We start from the raw sequence: 19,571 nt of genomic DNA on the forward strand, positions 1-19,571 counted from the left end.
GGCGACTAGTGTCTCCATACAGGATGTGAGGAGTATGTGCGGAAGAATGGGCCAAAATTCACCTGAGCAATGCAGGTGACTAGTGTTTCCATACAGGATGTGAGGAGTGTGTGTGGAAGAATGGGCCAAAATCCACCTGAGCAATACAGGCGACTAGTGTCTCCATACAGGATGTGAGGAGTGTGTGTGGAAGAATGGCCCAAAATCCACCTGAGCAATGCAGGCAACTAGTGTCTCCATACAGGAGGTGAGGAGTGTGTGCGGAAGAATGGGCCATAATCCACCTGAGCAATGCAGGTGACTAGTGTCTCCATACAGGATGTGAGGAGTGTGTGTGGAAGAATGGGCCAAAATCCACCTGAGCAATGCAGGCGACTAGTGTCTCCATACAGGATATGAGGAGTGTATGCGGAAGAATGGGCCAAAATCTACCTGAGCAATGCAGGCGACTAGTGTCTCCATACAGGATGTGAGGAGTGTGTGCGGAAGAATGGGCCAAAATCCACCTGAGCAATGCAGGCGACTAGTGTCTCCATACAGGATGTGAGGAGTGTGTGTGGAAGAATGGACCAAAATACACCTGAGCAATGCAGGCGACTAGTGTCTCCATACAGGATGTGAGGAGTGTGTGCGGAAGAATGGGCCAAAATCCACCTGAGCAATGCAGGTGACTAGTGTCTCCATACAGGATGTGAGGAGTGTGTGCGGAAGAATGGGCCAAAATCCACCTGAGCAATGCAGGCGACTAGTGTCTCCATACAGGATATGAGGAGTGTATGCGGAAGAATGGGCCAAAATCTACCTGAGCAATGCAGGCGACTAGTGTCTCCATACAGGATGTGAGGAGTGTGTGCGGAAGAATGGGCCAAAATCCACCTGAGCAATGCAGGCGACTAGTGTCTCCATACAGGATGTGAGGAGTATGTGCGGAAGAATGGGCCAAAATCCACCTGAGCAATGCAGGTGACTAGTGTCTCCATACAGGATGTGAGGAGTGTGTGTGGAAGAATGGGCCAAAATCCACCTGAGCAATACAGGCGACTAGTGTCTCCATACAGGATGTGAGGAGTGTGTGTGGAAGAATGGCCCAAAATCCACCTGAGCAATGCAGGCAACTAGTGTCTCCATACAGGAGGTGAGGAGTGTGTGCGGAAGAATGGACCATAATCCTCCTGAGCAATGCAGGTGACTAGTGTCTCCATACAGGATGTGAGGAGTGTGTGTGGAAGAATGGGCCAAAATCCACCTGAGCAATGCAGGCGACCAGTGTCTCCATACAGGATATGAGGCGTGTATGCGGAAGAATGGGCCAAAATCTACCTGAGCAATGCAGGCGACTAGTGTCTCCATACAGGATGTGAGGAGTGTGTGCGGAAGAATGGGCCAAAATCCACCTGAGCAATGCAGGCGACTAGTGTCTCCATACAGGATATGAGGAGTGTATGCGGAAGAATGGGCCAAAATCTACCTGAGCAATGCAGGCGACTAGTGTCTCCATACAGGATGTGAGGAGTGTGTGCGGAAGAATGGGCCAAAATCCACCTGAGCAATGCAGGCGACTAGTGTCTCCATACAGGATGTGAGGAGTATGTGCGGAAGAATGGGCCAAAATCCACCTGAGCAATGCAGGTGACTAGTGTCTCCATACAGGATGTGAGGAGTGTGTGTGGAAGAATGGGCCAAAATCCACCTGAGCAATACAGGCGACTAGTGTCTCCATACAGGATGTGAGGAGTGTGTGTGGAAGAATGGCCCAAAATCCACCTGAGCAATGCAGGCAACTAGTGTCTCCATACAGGAGGTGAGGAGTGTGTGCGGAAGAATGGACCATAATCCTCCTGAGCAATGCAGGTGACTAGTGTCTCCATACAGGATGTGAGGAGTGTGTGTGGAAGAATGGGCCAAAATCCACCTGAGCAATGCAGGCGACCAGTGTCTCCATACAGGATATGAGGCGTGTATGCGGAAGAATGGGCCAAAATCTACCTGAGCAATGCAGGCGACTAGTGTCTCCATACAGGATGTGAGGAGTGTGTGCGGAAGAATGGGCCAAAATCCACCTGAGCAATGCAGGCGACTAGTGTCTCCATACAGGATGTGAGGAGTGTGTGTGGAAGAATGGACCAAAATACACCTGAGCAATGCAGGCGACTAGTGTCTCCATACAGGATGTGAGGAGTGTGTGCGGAAGAATGGGCCAAAATCCACCTGAGCAATGCAGGTGACTAGTGTCTCCATACAGGATGTGAGGAGTGTGTGCAGAAGAATGGGCCAAAATCCACCTGAGCAATGCAGGCGACTAGTGTCTCCATACAGGATATGAGGAGTGTATGCGGAAGAATGGGCCAAAATCTACCTGAGCAATGCAGGCGACTAGTGTCTCCATACAGGATGTGAGGAGTGTGTGCGGAAGAATGGGCCAAAATCCACCTGAGCAATGCAGGCGACTAGTGTCTCCATACAGGATGTGAGGAGTATGTGCGGAAGAATGGGCCAAAATCCACCTGAGCAATGCAGGTGACTAGTGTCTCCATACAGGATGTGAGGAGTGTGTGTGGAAGAATGGGCCAAAATCCACCTGAGCAATACAGGCGACTAGTGTCTCCATACAGGATGTGAGGAGTGTGTGTGGAAGAATGGCCCAAAATCCACCTGAGCAATGCAGGCAACTAGTGTCTCCATACAGGAGGTGAGGAGTGTGTGCGGAAGAATGGGCCATAATCCACCTGAGCAATGCAGGTGACTAGTGTCTCCATACAGGATGTGAGGAGTGTGTGTGGAAGAATGGGCCAAAATCCACCTGAGCAATGCAGGCGACTAGTGTCTCCATACAGGATATGAGGAGTGTATGCGGAAGAATGGGCCAAAATCTACCTGAGCAATGCAGGCGACTAGTGTCTCCATACAGGATGTGAGGAGTGTGTGCGGAAGAATGGGCCAAAATCCACCTGAGCAATGCAGGCGACTAGTGTCTCCATACAGGATGTGAGGAGTGTGTGTGGAAGAATGGACCAAAATACACCTGAGCAATGCAGGCGACTAGTGTCTCCATACAGGATGTGAGGAGTGTGTGCGGAAGAATGGTCCAAAATCCACCTGAGCAATGCAGGTGACTAGTGTCTCCATACAGGATGTGAGGAGTGTGTGCAGAAGAATGGGCCAAAATCCACCTGAGCAATGCAGGCGACTAGTGTCTCCATACAGGATGTGAGGAGTGTGTGTGGAAGAATGGACCAAAATCAACCTGAGCAATGCAGGTGACTAGTGTCTCCATACAGGATGTGAGGAGTGTGTGTGGAAGAATGGGCCAAAATCCACCTGAGCAATGCAGGCGACTAGTGTCTCCATACAGGATGTGAGGAGTGTGTGCGGAAGAATGGCCAAAATCCACCTGAGCAATGCAGGCGACTAGTGTCTCCATACAGGATGTGAGGAGTGTGTGTGGAAGAATGGACCAAAATCCACCTGAGCAATGCAGGCGACTAGTGTCTCCATACAGGATGTGAGGATTGTGTGTGTAAGAATGGGCCAAAATCCACCTGAGCAATGCAGGCGACTAGTGTCTCCATACAGGATGTGAGGAGTGTGTGTGTGGAAGAATGGGCCAAAATCCACCTGAGCAATGCAGGCGACTAGTGTCTCCATACAGGATGTGAGGATTGTGTGTGTAAGAATGGGCCAAAATCCACCTGAGCAATGCAGGCGACTAGTGTCTCCATACAGGATGTGAGGAGTGTGTGTGGAAGAATGGGCCAAAATCCCACCTGAGCAATGCAGGTGACTAGTGTCTCCATACAGGATGTGAGGAGTGTGTGTGGAAGAATGGGCCGAAATCCCACCTGAGCAATGCAGGTGACTAGTGTCTCCATACCGGATGTGAGGAGTGTGTGTGGAAGAATGGACCAAAATCAACCTGAGCAATGCAGGTGACTAGTGTCTCCATACAGGATGTGAGGAGTGTGTGCGGAAGAATGGACCAAAATCCACCTGAGCAATGCAGGCGACTAGTGTCTCCATACAGGATGTGAGGAGTGTGTGTGGAAGAATGGGCCAAAATCCACCTGAGCAATGCAGGCGACTAGTGTCTCCATACAGGATGTGAGGAGTGTGTGCGGAAGAATGGGCCAAAATCCACCTGAGCAATGCAGGCGACTAGTGTCTCCATACAGGATGTGAGGAGTGTGTGCGGAAGAATGGCCAAAATCCACCTGAGCAATGCAGGCGACTAGTGTCTCCATACAGGATGTGAGGAGTGTGTGTGGAAGAATGGACAAAATCCACCTGAGCAATGCAGGTGACTAGTGTCTCCATACAGGATGTGAGGAGTGTGTGTGGAAGAATGGGCCAAAATCCACCTGAGCAATGCAGGCGACTAGTGTCTCCATACAGGATGTGAGGAGTGTGTGCGGAAGAATGGCCAAAATCCACCTGAGCAATGCAGGCGACTAGTGTCTCCATACAGGATGTGAGGAGTGTGTGTGTGTGGAAGAATGGGCCAAAATCCACCTGAGCAATGCAGGCGACTAGTGTCTCCATACAGGATGTGAGGAGTGTGTGTGGAAGAATGGACCAAAATCCACCTGAGCAATGCAGGTGACTAGTGTCTCCATACAGGATGTGAGGAGTGTGTGCGGAAGAATGGCCAAAATCCACCTGAGCAATGCAGGCGACTAGTGTCTCCATACAGGATGTGAGGAGTGTGTGTGTGTGGAAGAATGGGCCAAAATCCACCTGAGCAATGCAGGCGACTAGTGTCTCCATACAGGATGTGAGGAGTGTGTGTGTGTAAGAATGGGCCAAAATCCACCTGAGCAATGCAGGCGACTAGTGTCTCCATACAGGATGTGAGGAGTGTGTGCGGAAGAATGGGCCAAAATCCACCTGAGCAATGCAAGCGACTAGTGTCTCCATACAGGATGTGAGGAGTGTGTGTGTGGAAGAATGGACCAAAATCCACCTGAGCAATGCAGGCGACTAGTGTCTCCATACAGGATGTGAGGATTGTGTGTGTAAGAATGGGCCAAAATCCACCTGAGCAGTGCAGGCGACTAGTGTCTCCATACAGGATGTGAGGAGTGTGTGTGGAAGAATGGTCCAAAATCCACCTGAGCAATGCAGGTGACTAGTGTCTCCATACAGGATGTGAGGAGTGTGTGCAGAAGAATGGGCCAAAATCCACCTGAGCAATGCAGGCGACTAGTGTCTCCATACAGGATGTGAGGAGTGTGTGTGGAAGAATGGACCAAAATCAACCTGAGCAATGCAGGTGACTAGTGTCTCCATACAGGATGTGAGGAGTGTGTGTGGAAGAATGGGCCAAAATCCACCTGAGCAATGCAGGCGACTAGTGTCTCCATACAGGATGTGAGGAGTGTGTGCGGAAGAATGGCCAAAATCCACCTGAGCAATGCAGGCGACTAGTGTCTCCATACAGGATGTGAGGAGTGTGTGTGGAAGAATGGACCAAAATCCACCTGAGCAATGCAGGCGACTAGTGTCTCCATACAGGATGTGAGGATTGTGTGTGTAAGAATGGGCCAAAATCCACCTGAGCAATGCAGGCGACTAGTGTCTCCATACAGGATGTGAGGAGTGTGTGTGTGGAAGAATGGGCCAAAATCCACCTGAGCAATGCAGGCGACTAGTGTCTCCATACATGATGTGAGGATTGTGTGTGTAAGAATGGGCCAAAATCCACCTGAGCAATGCAGGCGACTAGTGTCTCCATACAGGATGTGAGGAGTGTGTGTGGAAGAATGGGCCAAAATCCCACCTGAGCAATGCAGGTGACTAGTGTCTCCATACAGGATGTGAGGAGTGTGTGTGGAAGAATGGGCCGAAATCCCACCTGAGCAATGCAGGTGACTAGTGTCTCCATACCGGATGTGAGGAGTGTGTGTGGAAGAATGGACCAAAATCAACCTGAGCAATGCAGGTGACTAGTGTCTCCATACAGGATGTGAGGAGTGTGTGCGGAAGAATGGACCAAAATCCACCTGAGCAATGCAGGCGACTAGTGTCTCCATACAGGATGTGAGGAGTGTGTGTGGAAGAATGGGCCAAAATCCACCTGAGCAATGCAGGCGACTAGTGTCTCCATACAGGATGTGAGGAGTGTGTGCGGAAGAATGGGCCAAAATCCACCTGAGCAATGCAGGCGACTAGTGTCTCCATACAGGATGTGAGGAGTGTGTGCGGAAGAATGGCCAAAATCCACCTGAGCAATGCAGGCGACTAGTGTCTCCATACAGGATGTGAGGAGTGTGTGTGGAAGAATGGGCCAAAATCCACCTGAGCAATGCAGGCGACTAGTGTCTCCATACAGGATGTGAGGAGTGTGTGCGGAAGAATGGCCAAAATCCACCTGAGCAATGCAGGCGACTAGTGTCTCCATACAGGATGTGAGGAGTGTGTGTGTGTGGAAGAATGGGCCAAAATCCACCTGAGCAATGCAGGCGACTAGTGTCTCCATACAGGATGTGAGGAGTGTGTGTGGAAGAATGGACCAAAATCCACCTGAGCAATGCAGGTGACTAGTGTCTCCATACAGGATGTGAGGAGTGTGTGCGGAAGAATGGCCAAAATCCACCTGAGCAATGCAGGCGACTAGTGTCTCCATACAGGATGTGAGGAGTGTGTGTGTGTGGAAGAATGGGCCAAAATCCACCTGAGCAATGCAGGCGACTAGTGTCTCCATACAGGATGTGAGGAGTGTGTGTGTGTAAGAATGGGCCAAAATCCACCTGAGCAATGCAGGCGACTAGTGTCTCCATACAGGATGTGAGGAGTGTGTGCGGAAGAATGGGCCAAAATCCACCTGAGCAATGCAAGCGACTAGTGTCTCCATACAGGATGTGAGGAGTGTGTGTGTGGAAGAATGGACCAAAATCCACCTGAGCAATGCAGGCGACTAGTGTCTCCATACAGGATGTGAGGATTGTGTGTGTAAGAATGGGCCAAAATCCACCTGAGCAATGCAGGCGACTAGTGTCTCCATACAGGATGTGAGGAGTGTGTGTGGAAGAATGGGCCAAAATCCACCTGAGCAATGCAGGCGACTAGTGTCTCCATACAGGATGTGAGGAGTGTGTGTGTGGAAGAATGGGCAAAAATCCCACCTGAGCAATGCAGGCGACTAGTGTCTCCATACAGGATGTGAGGAGTGTGTGTGTGGAAGAATGGGCCAAAATCCCACTTGAGCAATGCAGGTGACTAGTGTCTCTATACCGGATGTGAGGAGTGTGTGTGGAAGAATGGCCCAAAATCCACCTGAGCAATGCAGGCGACCAGTGTCTCCATACCGGATGTGAGGAGTGTGTGTGGAAGAATGGACAAAATCCACCTGAGCAATGCAGGCGACCAGTATCTCCATACAGGATGTGAGGAGTGTGTGCGGAAGAATGGGCCAAAATCCACCTGAGCAATACAGGTGACTAGTGTCTCCATACAGGATGTGAGGAGTGTGTGTGGAGGAATGGGCCAAAATCCACCTGAGCAATGCAGGCGACTAGTGTCTCCATACAGGATGTGAGGAGTGTGTGTGGAGGAATGGGCCAAAATCCACCTGAGCAATGCAGGCGACTAGTGTCTCCATACAGGATGTGAGGAGTGTGTGCGAAGAATGGGCCAAAATCCACCTGAGCAATGCAGGCGACTAGTGTCTCCATACAGGATGTGAGGAGTGTGTGTGGAGGAATGGGCCAAAATCCACCTGAGCAATGCAGGCGACTAGTGTCTCCATACAGGATGTGAGGAGTGTGTGTGGAGGAATGGGCCAAAATCCACCTGAGCAATGCAGGCGACTAGTGTCTCCATACAGGATGTGAGGAGTGTGTGCGAAGAATGGGCCAAAATCCACCTGAGCAATGCAGGCGACTAGTGTCTCCATACAGGATGTGAGGAGTGTGTGTGGAAGAATGGGCCAAAATCCACCTGAGCAATACAGGTGACTAGTGTCTCCATACAGGATGTGAGGAGTGTGTGTGGAAGAATGGGCCAAAATCCACCTGAGCAATGCAGGTGACTAGTGTCTCCATACAGGATGTGAGGAGTGTGTGTGGAAGAATGGGCCAAAATCCACCTGAGCAATGCAGGCGACTAGTGTCTCCATACAGGATGTGAGGAGTGTGTGTGGATGAATGGACCAAAATCCACCTGAGCAATGCAGGCGACTAGTGTCTCCATACAGGATGTAAGGATTGTGTGTGTAAGAATGGGCCAAAATCCACCTGAGCAATGCAGGCGACTAGTGTCTCCATACAGGATGTGAGGAGTGTGTGTGTGGAAGAATGGGCCAAAATCCACCTGAGCAATGCAGGCGACTAGTGTCTCCATACAGGATGTGAGGATTGTGTGTGTGAGAATGGGCCAAAATCCACCTGAGCAATGCAGGCGACTAGTGTCTCCATACAGGATGTGAGGAGTGTGTGTGGAAGAATGGGCCAAAATCCACCTGAGCAATGCAGGCGACTAGTGTCTCCATACAGGATGTGAGGAGTGTGTGCGGAAGAATGGCCAAAATCCACCTGAGCAATGCAGGCGACTAGTGTCTCCATACAGGATGTGAGGAGTGTGTGTGGAAGAATGGGCCAAAATCCACCTGAGCAATGCAGGCGACTAGTGTCTCCATACAGGATGTGAGGAGTGTGTGCGGAAGAATGGCCAAAATCCACCTGAGCAATGCAGGCGACTAGTGTCTCCATACAGGATGTGAGGAGTGTGTGTGTGTGGAAGAATGGGCCAAAATCCACCTGAGCAATGCAGGCGACTAGTGTCTCCATACAGGATGTGAGGAGTGTGTGTGTGTAAGAATGGGCCAAAATCCACCTGAGCAATGCAGGCGACTAGTGTCTCCATACAGGATGTGATGAGTGTGTGCGGAAGAATGGGCCAAAATCCACCTGAGCAATGCAAGCGACTAGTGTCTCCATACAGGATGTGAGGAGTGTGTGTGTGGAAGAATGGACCAAAATCCACCTGAGCAATGCAGGCGACTAGTGTCTCCATACAGGATGTGAGGATTGTGTGTGTAAGAATGGGCCAAAATCCACCTGAGCAATGCAGGCGACTAGTGTCTCCATACAGGATGTGAGGAGTGTGTGTGTGGAAGAATGGGCCAAAATCCCACCTGAGCAATGCAGGCGACTAGTGTCTCCATACAGGATGTGAGGAGTGTGTGTGTGGAAGAATGGGCCAAAATCCCACTTGAGCAATGCAGGTGACTAGTGTCTCCATACCGGATGTGAGGAGTGTGTGTGGAAGAATGGCCCAAAATCCACCTGAGCAATGCAGGCGACCAGTGTCTCCATACCGGATGTGAGGAGTGTGTGTGGAAGAATGGACAAAATCCACCTGAGCAATGCAGGCGACCAGTATCTCCATACAGGATGTGAGGAGTGTGTGCGGAAGAATGGGCCAAAATCCACCTGAGCAATACAGGTGACTAGTGTCTCCATACAGGATGTGAGGAGTGTGTGTGGAGGAATGGGCCAAAATCCACCTGAGCAATGCAGGCGACTAGTGTCTCCATACAGGATGTGAGGAGTGTGTGTGGAGGAATGGGCCAAAATCCACCTGAGCAATGCAGGCGACTAGTGTCTCCATACAGGATGTGAGGAGTGTGTGCGAAGAATGGGCCAAAATCCACCTGAGCAATGCAGGCGACTAGTGTCTCCATACAGGATGTGAGGAGTGTGTGTGGAGGAATGGGCCAAAATCCACCTGAGCAATGCAGGCGACTAGTGTCTCCATACAGGATGTGAGGAGTGTGTGTGGAGGAATGGACCAAAATCCACCTGAGCAATGCAGGCGACTAGTGTCTCCATACAGGATGTGAGGAGTGTGTGCGAAGAATGGGCCAAAATCCACCTGAGCAATGCAGGCGACTAGTGTCTCCATACAGGATGTGAGGAGTGTGTGTGGAAGAATGGGCCAAAATCCACCTGAGCAATACAGGTGACTAGTGTCTCCATACAGGATGTGAGGAGTGTGTGTGGAAGAATGGGCCAAAATCCACCTGAGCAATGCAGGTGACTAGTGTCTCCATACAGGATGTGAGGAGTGTGTGTGGAAGAATGGGCCAAAATCCACCTGAGCAATGCAGGCGACTAGTGTCTCCATACAGGATGTGAGGAGTGTGTGTGGATGAATGGACCAAAATCCACCTGAGCAATGCAGGCGACTAGTGTCTCCATACAGGATGTGAGGATTGTGTGTGTAAGAATGGGCCAAAATCCACCTGAGCAATGCAGGCGACTAGTGTCTCCATACAGGATGTGAGGAGTGTGTGTGTGGAAGAATGGGCCAAAATCCACCTGAGCAATGCAGGCGACTAGTGTCTCCATACAGGATGTGAGGATTGTGTGTGTGAGAATGGGCCAAAATCCACCTGAGCAATGCAGGCGACTAGTGTCTCCATACAGGATGTGAGGAGTGTGTGTGGAAGAATGGGCCAAAATCCCACCTGAGCAATGCAGGTGACTAGTGTCTCCATGCAGGATGTGAGGAGTGTGTGTGGATGAATGGACCAAAATCCACCTGAGCAATGCAGGCGACTAGTGTCTCCATACAGGATGTGAGGATTGTGTGTGTAAGAATGGGCCAAAATCCACCTGAGCAATGCAGGCGACTAGTGTCTCCATACAGGATGTGAGGAGTGTGTGTGGAAGAATGGGCCAAAATCCACCTGAGCAATGCAGGCGACTAGTGTCTCCATACTGGATGTGAGGAGTGTGTGTGGAAGAATGGGCCAAAATCCACCTGAGCAATGCAGGCGACTAGTGTCTCCATACAGGATGTGAGGATTGTGTGTGTGAGAATGGGCCAAAATCCACCTGAGCAATGCAGGCGACTAGTGTCTCCATACAGGATGTGAGGAGTGTGTGTGGAAGAATGGGCCAAAATCCACCTGAGCAATGCAGGCGACTAGTGTCTCCATACAGGATGTGAGGAGTGTGTGTGTGTGGAAGAATGGGCCAAAATCCACCTGAGCAATGCAGGCGACTAGTGTCTCCATACAGGATGTGAGGAGTGTGTGTGGAAGAATGGACCAAAATCCACCTGAGCAATGCAGGTGACTAGTGTCTCCATACAGGATGTGAGGAGTGTGTGCGGAAGAATGGCCAAAATCCACCTGAGTAATGCAGGCGACTAGTGTCTCCATACAGGATGTGAGGAGTGTGTGTGTGTGGAAGAATGGGCCAAAATCCACCTGAACAATGCAGGCGACTAGTGTCTCCATACAGGATGTGAGGATTGTGTGTGTAAGAATGGGCCAAAATCCACCTGAGCAATGCAGTCGACTAGTGTCTCCATACAGGATGTGAGGAGTATGTGCGGAAGAATGGGCCAAAATCCACCTGAGCAATGCAGGCGACTAGTTTCTCCATACAGGATGTGAGGAGTGTGTGTGGAAGAATGGGCCAAAATCCACCTGAGCAATACAGGCGACTAGTGTCTCCATACAGGATGTGAGGAGTGTGTGTGGAAGAATGGGCCAAAATCCACCTGAGCAATGCAGGCGACTAGTGTCTCCATACAGGATGTGAGGAGTGTGTGTGTAAGAATGGGCCAAAATCCACCTGAGCAATGCAGGCGACTAGTGTCTCCATACAGTATGTGAGGATTGTGTGTGTGAGAATGGGCCAAAATCCACCTGAGCAATGTAGGTGACTAGTGTCTCCATACAGGATGTGACGAGTGTGTGTGGAAGAATGGGCCGAAATCCCACCTGAGCAATGCAGGTGACTAGTGTCTCCATACAGGATGTGAGGAGTGTGTGTGGAAGAATGGGCCAAAATCCCACCTGAGCAATGCAGGTGACTAGTGTCTCCATACCGGATGTGAGGAGTGTGTGTGGAAGAATGGACCAAAATCAACCTGAACAATGCAGGTGACTAGTGTCTCCATACAGGATGTGAGGAGTGTGTGTGGAAGAATGGGCCAAAATCCACCTGAGCAATGCAGGTGACTAGTGTCTCCATACAGGATGTGAGGAGTGTGTGTGTGTGGAAGAATGGACCAAAATCCACCTGAGCAATGCAGGTGACTAGTGTCTCCATACAGGATGTGAGGAGTGTGTGTGGAAGAATGGACCAAAATCCACCTGAGCAATGCAGGCGACTAGTGTCTCCATACTGGATGTGAGGAGTGTGTGTGGAAGAATGGGCCAAAATCCACCTGAGCAATGCAGGCGACTAGTGTCTCCATACAGGATGTGAGGATTGTGTGTGTGAGAATGGGCCAAAATCCACCTGAGCAATGCAGGCGACTAGTGTCTCCATACAGGATGTGAGGAGTGTGTGTGGAAGAATGGGCCAAAATCCACCTGAGCAATGCAGGCGACTAGTGTCTCCATACAGGATGTGAGGAGTGTGTGTGTGTGGAAGAATGGGCCAAAATCCACCTGAGCAATGCAGGCGACTAGTGTCTCCATACAGGATGTGAGGAGTGTGTGTGGAAGAATGGACCAAAATCCACCTGAGCAATGCAGGTGACTAGTGTCTCCATACAGGATGTGAGGAGTGTGTGCGGAAGAATGGCCAAAATCCACCTGAGCAATGCAGGCGACTAGTGTCTCCATACAGGATGTGAGGAGTGTGTGTGTGTGGAAGAATGGGCCAAAATCCACCTGAACAATGCAGGCGACTAGTGTCTCCATACAGGATGTGAGGATTGTGTGTGTAAGAATGGGCCAAAATCCACCTGAGCAATGCAGTCGACTAGTGTCTCCATACAGGATGTGAGGAGTATGTGCGGAAGAATGGGCCAAAATCCACCTGAGCAATGCAGGCGACTAGTTTCTCCATACAGGATGTGAGGAGTGTGTGTGGAAGAATGGGCCAAAATCCACCTGAGCAATACAGGCGACTAGTGTCTCCATACAGGATGTGAGGAGTGTGTGTGGAAGAATGGGCCAAAATCCACCTGAGCAATGCAGGCGACTAGTGTCTCCATACAGGATGTGAGGAGTGTGTGTGGATGAATGGACCAAAATCCACCTGAGCAATGCAGGCGACTAGTGTCTCCATACAGGATGTGAGGATTGTGTGTGTAAGAATGGGCCAAAATCCACCTGAGCAATGCAGGCGACTAGTGTCTCCATACAGTATGTGACGAGTGTGTGTGGAAGAATGGGCCAAAATCCACCTGAGCAATGCAGGTGACTAGTGTCTCCATACAGGATGTGAGGAGTGTGTGTGTGTGGAAGAATGGACCAAAATCCACCTGAGCAATGCAGGTGACTAGTGTCTCCATACAGGATGTGAGGAGTGTGTGTGGAAGAATGGACCAAAATCCACCTGAGCAATGCAGGCGACTAGTGTCTCCATACAGGATGTGAGGAGTGTGTGTGGAAGAATGGACCAAAATCCACCTGAGCAATGCAGGCGACTAGTGTCTCCATACAGGATGTGAGGAGTGTGTGTGGAAGAATGGACCAAAATCCACCTGAGCAATGCAGGTGACTAGTGTCTCCATACAGGATGTGAGGAGTGTGTGCGGAAGAATGGCCAAAATCCACCTGAGCAATGCAGGCGACTAGTGTCTCCATACAGGATGTGAGAAGTGTGTGCGGAAGAATGGCCAAAATCCACCTGAGCAATGCAGGTGACTAGTGTCTCCATACAGGATGTGAGGAGTGTGTGTGTGTGGAAGAATGGGCCAAAATCCACCTGAACAATGCAGGCGACTAGTGTCTCCATACAGGATGTGAGGATTGTGTGTGTAAGAATGGGCCAAAATCCACCTGAGCAATGCAGGCGACTAGTGTCTCCATACAGGATGTGAGGAGTGTGTGCGGAAGAATGGGCCAAAATCCACCTGAGCAATGCAGGCGACTAGTGTCTCCATACAGGATGTGAGGATTGTGTGTGTAAGAATGGGCCAAAATCCACCTGAGCAATGCAGGCGACTAGTGTCTCCATACAGGATGTGAGGAGTGTGTGTGGAAGAATGGGCCAAAATCCACCTGAGCAATGCAGGTGACTAGTGTCTCCATACAGGATGTGAGGAGTGTGTGTGGAAGAATGGGCCAAAATCCACTTGAGCAATGCAGGCGACTTGTGTCTCCATACAGGATGTGAGGAGTGTGTGCAGAAGAATGGGCCAAAATCCACCTGAGCAATGCAGGCGACTAGTGTCTCCATACAGGATGTGAGGAGTGTGTGCAGAAGAATGGGCCAAAATCCACCTGAGCAATGCAGGTGACTAGTGTCTCCATACAGGATGTGAGGAGTGTGTGCAGAAGAATGGCCAAAATCCACCTGAGCAATGCAGGCGACTAGTGTCTCCATACAGGATGTGAGGAGTGTGTGTGGAAGAATGGGCCGAAATCCCACCTGAGCAATGCAGGTGACTAGTGTCTCCATACAGGATGTGAGGAGTGTGTGTGGAAGAATGGGCCGAAATCCCACCTGAGCAATGCAGGTGACTAGTATCTCCAAACAGGAGACGTCTGGATGCTTCATCACCAGCAAAGGCTTTTATATGAAGTGTTAAATACATTTCAGTAACATGTTCATTACTTTTTCCCCGTGTAGTTTCTCATTATTACACATCACTAAATTTATGGGCGTTTGTGGTTTGATTTCTTTGCCTGTGTGGATTGGATGTTACCGACATCTGGTTAGAAATTCATGTCAATAGCACCTTTAGAAATATATTTACTTAGAAAACTGTTGACGTGTTCAAAACTTATTTCACCCACTATTGTAGAAAAGTAAGCATTTCATAGGAGAGAAGGATCAGGCACAATGCATGTCAATGTGTAATCCTCTATTATATGCCACAGACAGAAATGTCTGAGAATGGCTTATTTCACTCTCTCTATTAAAAGCACATGCATGTCTGGCCAAGTATAGTGTGCATGTGTATGCGGAGGAATAAAAGCTGTCGCCCAAATCAGTTGGCAGTTATCAGAAGAGTGTTCACATTTCATAGGGGTCTGTGCAGATGGCTGATACATTTTAAGACTTGTGGTACCGCAATGGGGTCCCAACTTAGCCCATGGGCGGCTCTCCAGCCCTGGATTTCACAGCATTCGCCTAATAATTGCAACATATTTTACCTTTTTTTATCTGACTTTTATTTTACTTGCATATGTACAGTGATTATGGTTCACACGCAGAAAAGACTGACTTTGATGTTCCCAGCCAAGGATGGGGGCAGATTTTTTTTTTTCAATCCAGGTTCTTGCTAACATTAGAGTTTGGAACCATTGACTGATAAGAAGCCGCTCAGCATGAGGAAAGAGCTTTATCTGATCAGCCCTTTGACTACTATTGCTATTGTAGAAGGAAGGTTTAAAGGCCGCTCAGATGGATTGATTTTCTGCTAAATGTCACAGTATGTTAAAGGTACATTAATAAAGTGAAATGTGCAGCAGACTAGAAATGCAAATACGGGTCTGACTGAGGCACCATAATCATAATCGTAAAATTCAGCCTCTGTACCAGGACGCCACTGAATGAGTGGACGCTTCACATCTGAGGAAATGTAGCTCTAGTCCTGAATGATGGTTTTTCTCTATGGGTTTGTTGCACATTAGCATCTGTATTGCAGTGTCAGGCAGGGACTCAGATGGCTGTATACTCACACTGATATACTGATTCAGGCTCCATATCCCACTATCCTCTCCAGCTCTGAGTGTGAGACTACCTTCACTTTATAGACAATCATCTTGGCTATCTCATACATAAATTTGACTTGCAGCTATTTAGCATATAATTAATTATGCAGATTCTTGTCATGTTGCTGCATTGTTACTGTTTTGCTTCTGGTCACAAGACAACCTATTCTCACATTCCCTAATAGCTCAGTGTGTTATTAGATTGATTCCCAAGCGAAAGGTCACTGGTTCAAATCGAGGAGCCGCCATGAAGATTTCCCAAGAAAACAGAAACTGCATGGTCCGTCTCATCGATAGCGGTGTCTACACCAAGAAAATTACCAAGCTGTATCATACGAGGCCATGACAGGTGGCCGAGAGGTGATGTTCAGGCACAATATCGGAGTTAACAAGTCGCTCATCACAAGGTCTATCAGTTCTGGTGACACCCGGCAGTGGAGGCGCCTCATCACAAGGTCTATCAGTTCTGGTGACACCCGGCAGTGGAGGCGTCTCATCACAAGGTCTATCAGTTCTGGTGACACCCGGCAGTGGAGGCGGCACATCACAAGGTCTATCAGTTCTGGTGGCCCCCGGCAGTGGAGGCGGCTCATCACAAGGTCTATCAGTTCTGGTGACACCCGGCAGTGGAGGCGGCTCATCACAAGGTCTATCAGTTCTGGTGACACCCGGCAGTGGAGGCGGCTCATCACAAGGTCTATCATTTCTGGTGACACCCGGCAATGGAGGCGGCTCATCACAAGGTCTATCAGTTCTGGTGACAGCCGGCAGTGGAGGTGGCTCATCACAAGGTCTATCAGTTCTGGTGACACCCGGCAGTGGAGGCGGCTCATCACAAGGTCTATCAGTGACGCCCGGCAGTGGAGGCGGCTCATCACAAGGTCTATCAGTGACGCCCGGCAGTGGAGGCGGCTCATCACAAGGTCTATCAGTGACGCCCGGCAGTGGAGGCGGCTCATCACAAGGTCTATCAGTTCTGGTGACACCCGGCAGTGGAGGCGGCTCATCACAAGGTCTATCAGTTCTGGTGTCCCCCGGCAGTGGAGGCGGCTCATCACAAGGTCTATCAGTTCTGGTGACACCCGGCAGTGGAGGCGGCTCATCACAAGGTCTATCAGTGACGCTCGGCAGTGGAGGCGGCTCATCACAAGGTCTATCAGTGACGCCCGGCAGTGGAGGCGGCTCATCACAAGGTCTATCAGTTCTGGTGACACCCGGCAGTGGAGGCGGCTCATCACAAGGTCTATCAGTTCTGGTGTCCCCCGACAGTGGAGGCGGCTCATCACAAGGTCTATCAGTTCTGGTGACACCCGGCAGTGGAGGCGGCTCATCACAAGGTCTATCAGTGACGCTCGGCAGTGGAGGCGGCTCATCACAAGGTCTATCAGTGACGCCCGGCAGTGGAGGCGGCTCATCACAAGGTCTATCAGTTCTGGTGACACCCGGCAGTGGAGGCGGCTCATCACAAGGTCTATCAGTTCTGGTGTCCCCCGACAGTGGAGGCGGCTCATCACAAGGTCTATCAGTTCTGGTGTCCCCCGGCAGTGGAGGCGGCTCATCACAAGGTCTATCAGTTCTGGTGACACCCGGCAGTGGAGGCGGCTCATCACAAGGTCTATCAGTTCTGGTGACGCCCGGCAGTGGAGGCGGCTCATCACAAGGTCTATCAGTGACACCCGGCAGTGGAGGCGGCTCATTACAAGGTCTATCAGTGACGCCCGGCAGTGGAGGCGGCTCTTCACAAGGTCTATCAGTGACACCTGGCAGTGGAGGCGGCTCATCACAAGGTCTATCAGTTCTGGTGTCCCCCGGCAGTGGAGGCGGCTCATCACAAGGTCTATCAGTTCTGGTGTCCCCCGGCAGTGGAGGCGGCTCATCACAAGGTCTATCAGTTCTGGTGTCCCCCGGCAGTGGAGGCGTCTCATCACAAGGTCTATCAGTGACACCCGGCACTGGAAGCGGTTCATCACAAGGTCTATCAGTGACGCCCGGCAGTGGAGGCGGCTCATCACAAGGTCTATCAGTGACACCCGGCAGTGGAGGCGGCTCATTACAAGGTCTATCAGTGACGCCCGGCAGTGGAGGCGGCTCATTACAAGGTCTATCAGTGACGCCCGGCAGTGGAGGCGGCTCATCACAAGGTCTATCAGTGACAACCGGTAGTGGAGGCGGCTCATCACAAGGTCTATCAGTGACACCCGGCAGTGGAGGCGGCTCATCACAAGGTCTATCAGTGACACCCGGTAGTGGAGGCGGCTCGTCTGCTCCATAATAGTGACATCACAGGCGTCCATGCGAGCACCGGGCGACGCATTGCATTTTGTTAATTGACAAAATGAAATAATTAACACTTCTGTTTTTGAATGTGTAATTACTATGCAGCAATTTTTACATGTCTGCCTAAAACGTTTGTGCAGTGCGGCGTCTGTATATACTGTATACAGTTAGGTCCAGAAATATATGGCCAGTGACACAATTTTGGCGAGTTGGGCTCTGCATGCCACCACATTGGATTTGAAATGAAACCCCTACAACAGAATTCAAGTGCAGATTGTAACGTTTAATTTGAAGGTTTGAACAAAAATATCTGATAGAAATTGTAGGAATTGTCACATTTCTTTACAAACACTCCACATTTTAGGAGGTCAAAAGTAATTGGAGAAATAAACCAAACCCAAACAAAATATTTCTATTTTCAATATTTTGTTGCAAATCCTTTGGAGGCAATCACTGCCTTAAGTCTGGAACCCATGGACATCACCAAACGCTGGGTTTCCTCCTTCTTAATGCTTTGCCAGGCCTTTACAGCCGCAGCCTTCAGGTCTTGCTTGTTTGTGGGTCTTTCCGTCTTAAGTCTGGATTTGAGCAAGTGAAATGCATGCTCAATTGGGTTAAGATCTGGTGATTGACTTGGCCATTGCAGAATGTTCCACTTTTTGCACTCATGAACTCCTGGGTAGCTTTGGCTGTATGCTTGGGGTCATTGTCCATCTGTACTATGAAGCGCCGTCCGATCAACTTTGCGGCATTTGGCTGAATCTGGGCTGAAAGTATATCCCGGTACACTTCAGAATTCATCCGGCTACTCTTGTCTGCTGTTATGTCATCAATAAACACAAGTGACCCAGTGCCATTGAAAGCCATGCATGCCCATGCCATCACGTTGCCTCCACCATGTTTTACAGAGGATGTGGTGTGCCTTGGATCATGTGCCGTTCCCTTTCTTCTGCAGTCTTTTTTCTTCCCATCATTCTGGTACAGGTTGATCTTTGTCTTATCTGTCCATAGAATACTTTTCCAGAACTGAGCTGGCTTCATGAGGTGTTTTTCAGCAAATGTAACTCTGGCCTGTCTATTTTTGGAATTGATGAATGGTTTGCATCTAGATGTGAACCCTTTGTATTTACTTTCATGGAGTCTTCTCTTTACTGTTGACTTAGAGACAGATACACCTACTTCACTGAGAGTGTTCTGGACTTCAGTTGATGTTGTGAACGGGTTCTTCTTCACCAAAGAAAGTATGCGGCGATCATCCACCACTGTTGTCATCCGTGGACGCCCAGGCCTTTTTGAGTTCCCAAGCTCACCAGTCAATTCCTTTTTTCTCAGAATGTACCCGACTGTTGATTTTGCTACTCCAAGCATGTCTGCTATCTCTCTGATGGATTTTTTCTTTTTTTTCAGCCTCAGGATGTTCTGCTTCACCTCAATTGAGAGTTCCTTAGACCACATGTTGTCTGGTCACAGCAACAGCTTCCAAATGCAAAACCACACACCTGTAATCAACCCCAGACCTTTTAACTACTTCATTGATTACAGGTTAACGAGGGAGACGCCTTCAGAGTTAATTGCAGCCCTTAGAGTCCCTTGTCCAATTACTTTTGGTCCCTTGAAAAAGAGGAGGCTATGCATTACAGAGCTATGATTCCTAAACCCTTTCTCCGAT

The sequence above is a fragment of the Anomaloglossus baeobatrachus genome, chromosome 5 (genome assembly GCF_048569485.1).
Source record: "Anomaloglossus baeobatrachus isolate aAnoBae1 chromosome 5, aAnoBae1.hap1, whole genome shotgun sequence".
Classification (NCBI taxonomy): Eukaryota; Metazoa; Chordata; class Amphibia; order Anura; family Aromobatidae; genus Anomaloglossus; species Anomaloglossus baeobatrachus.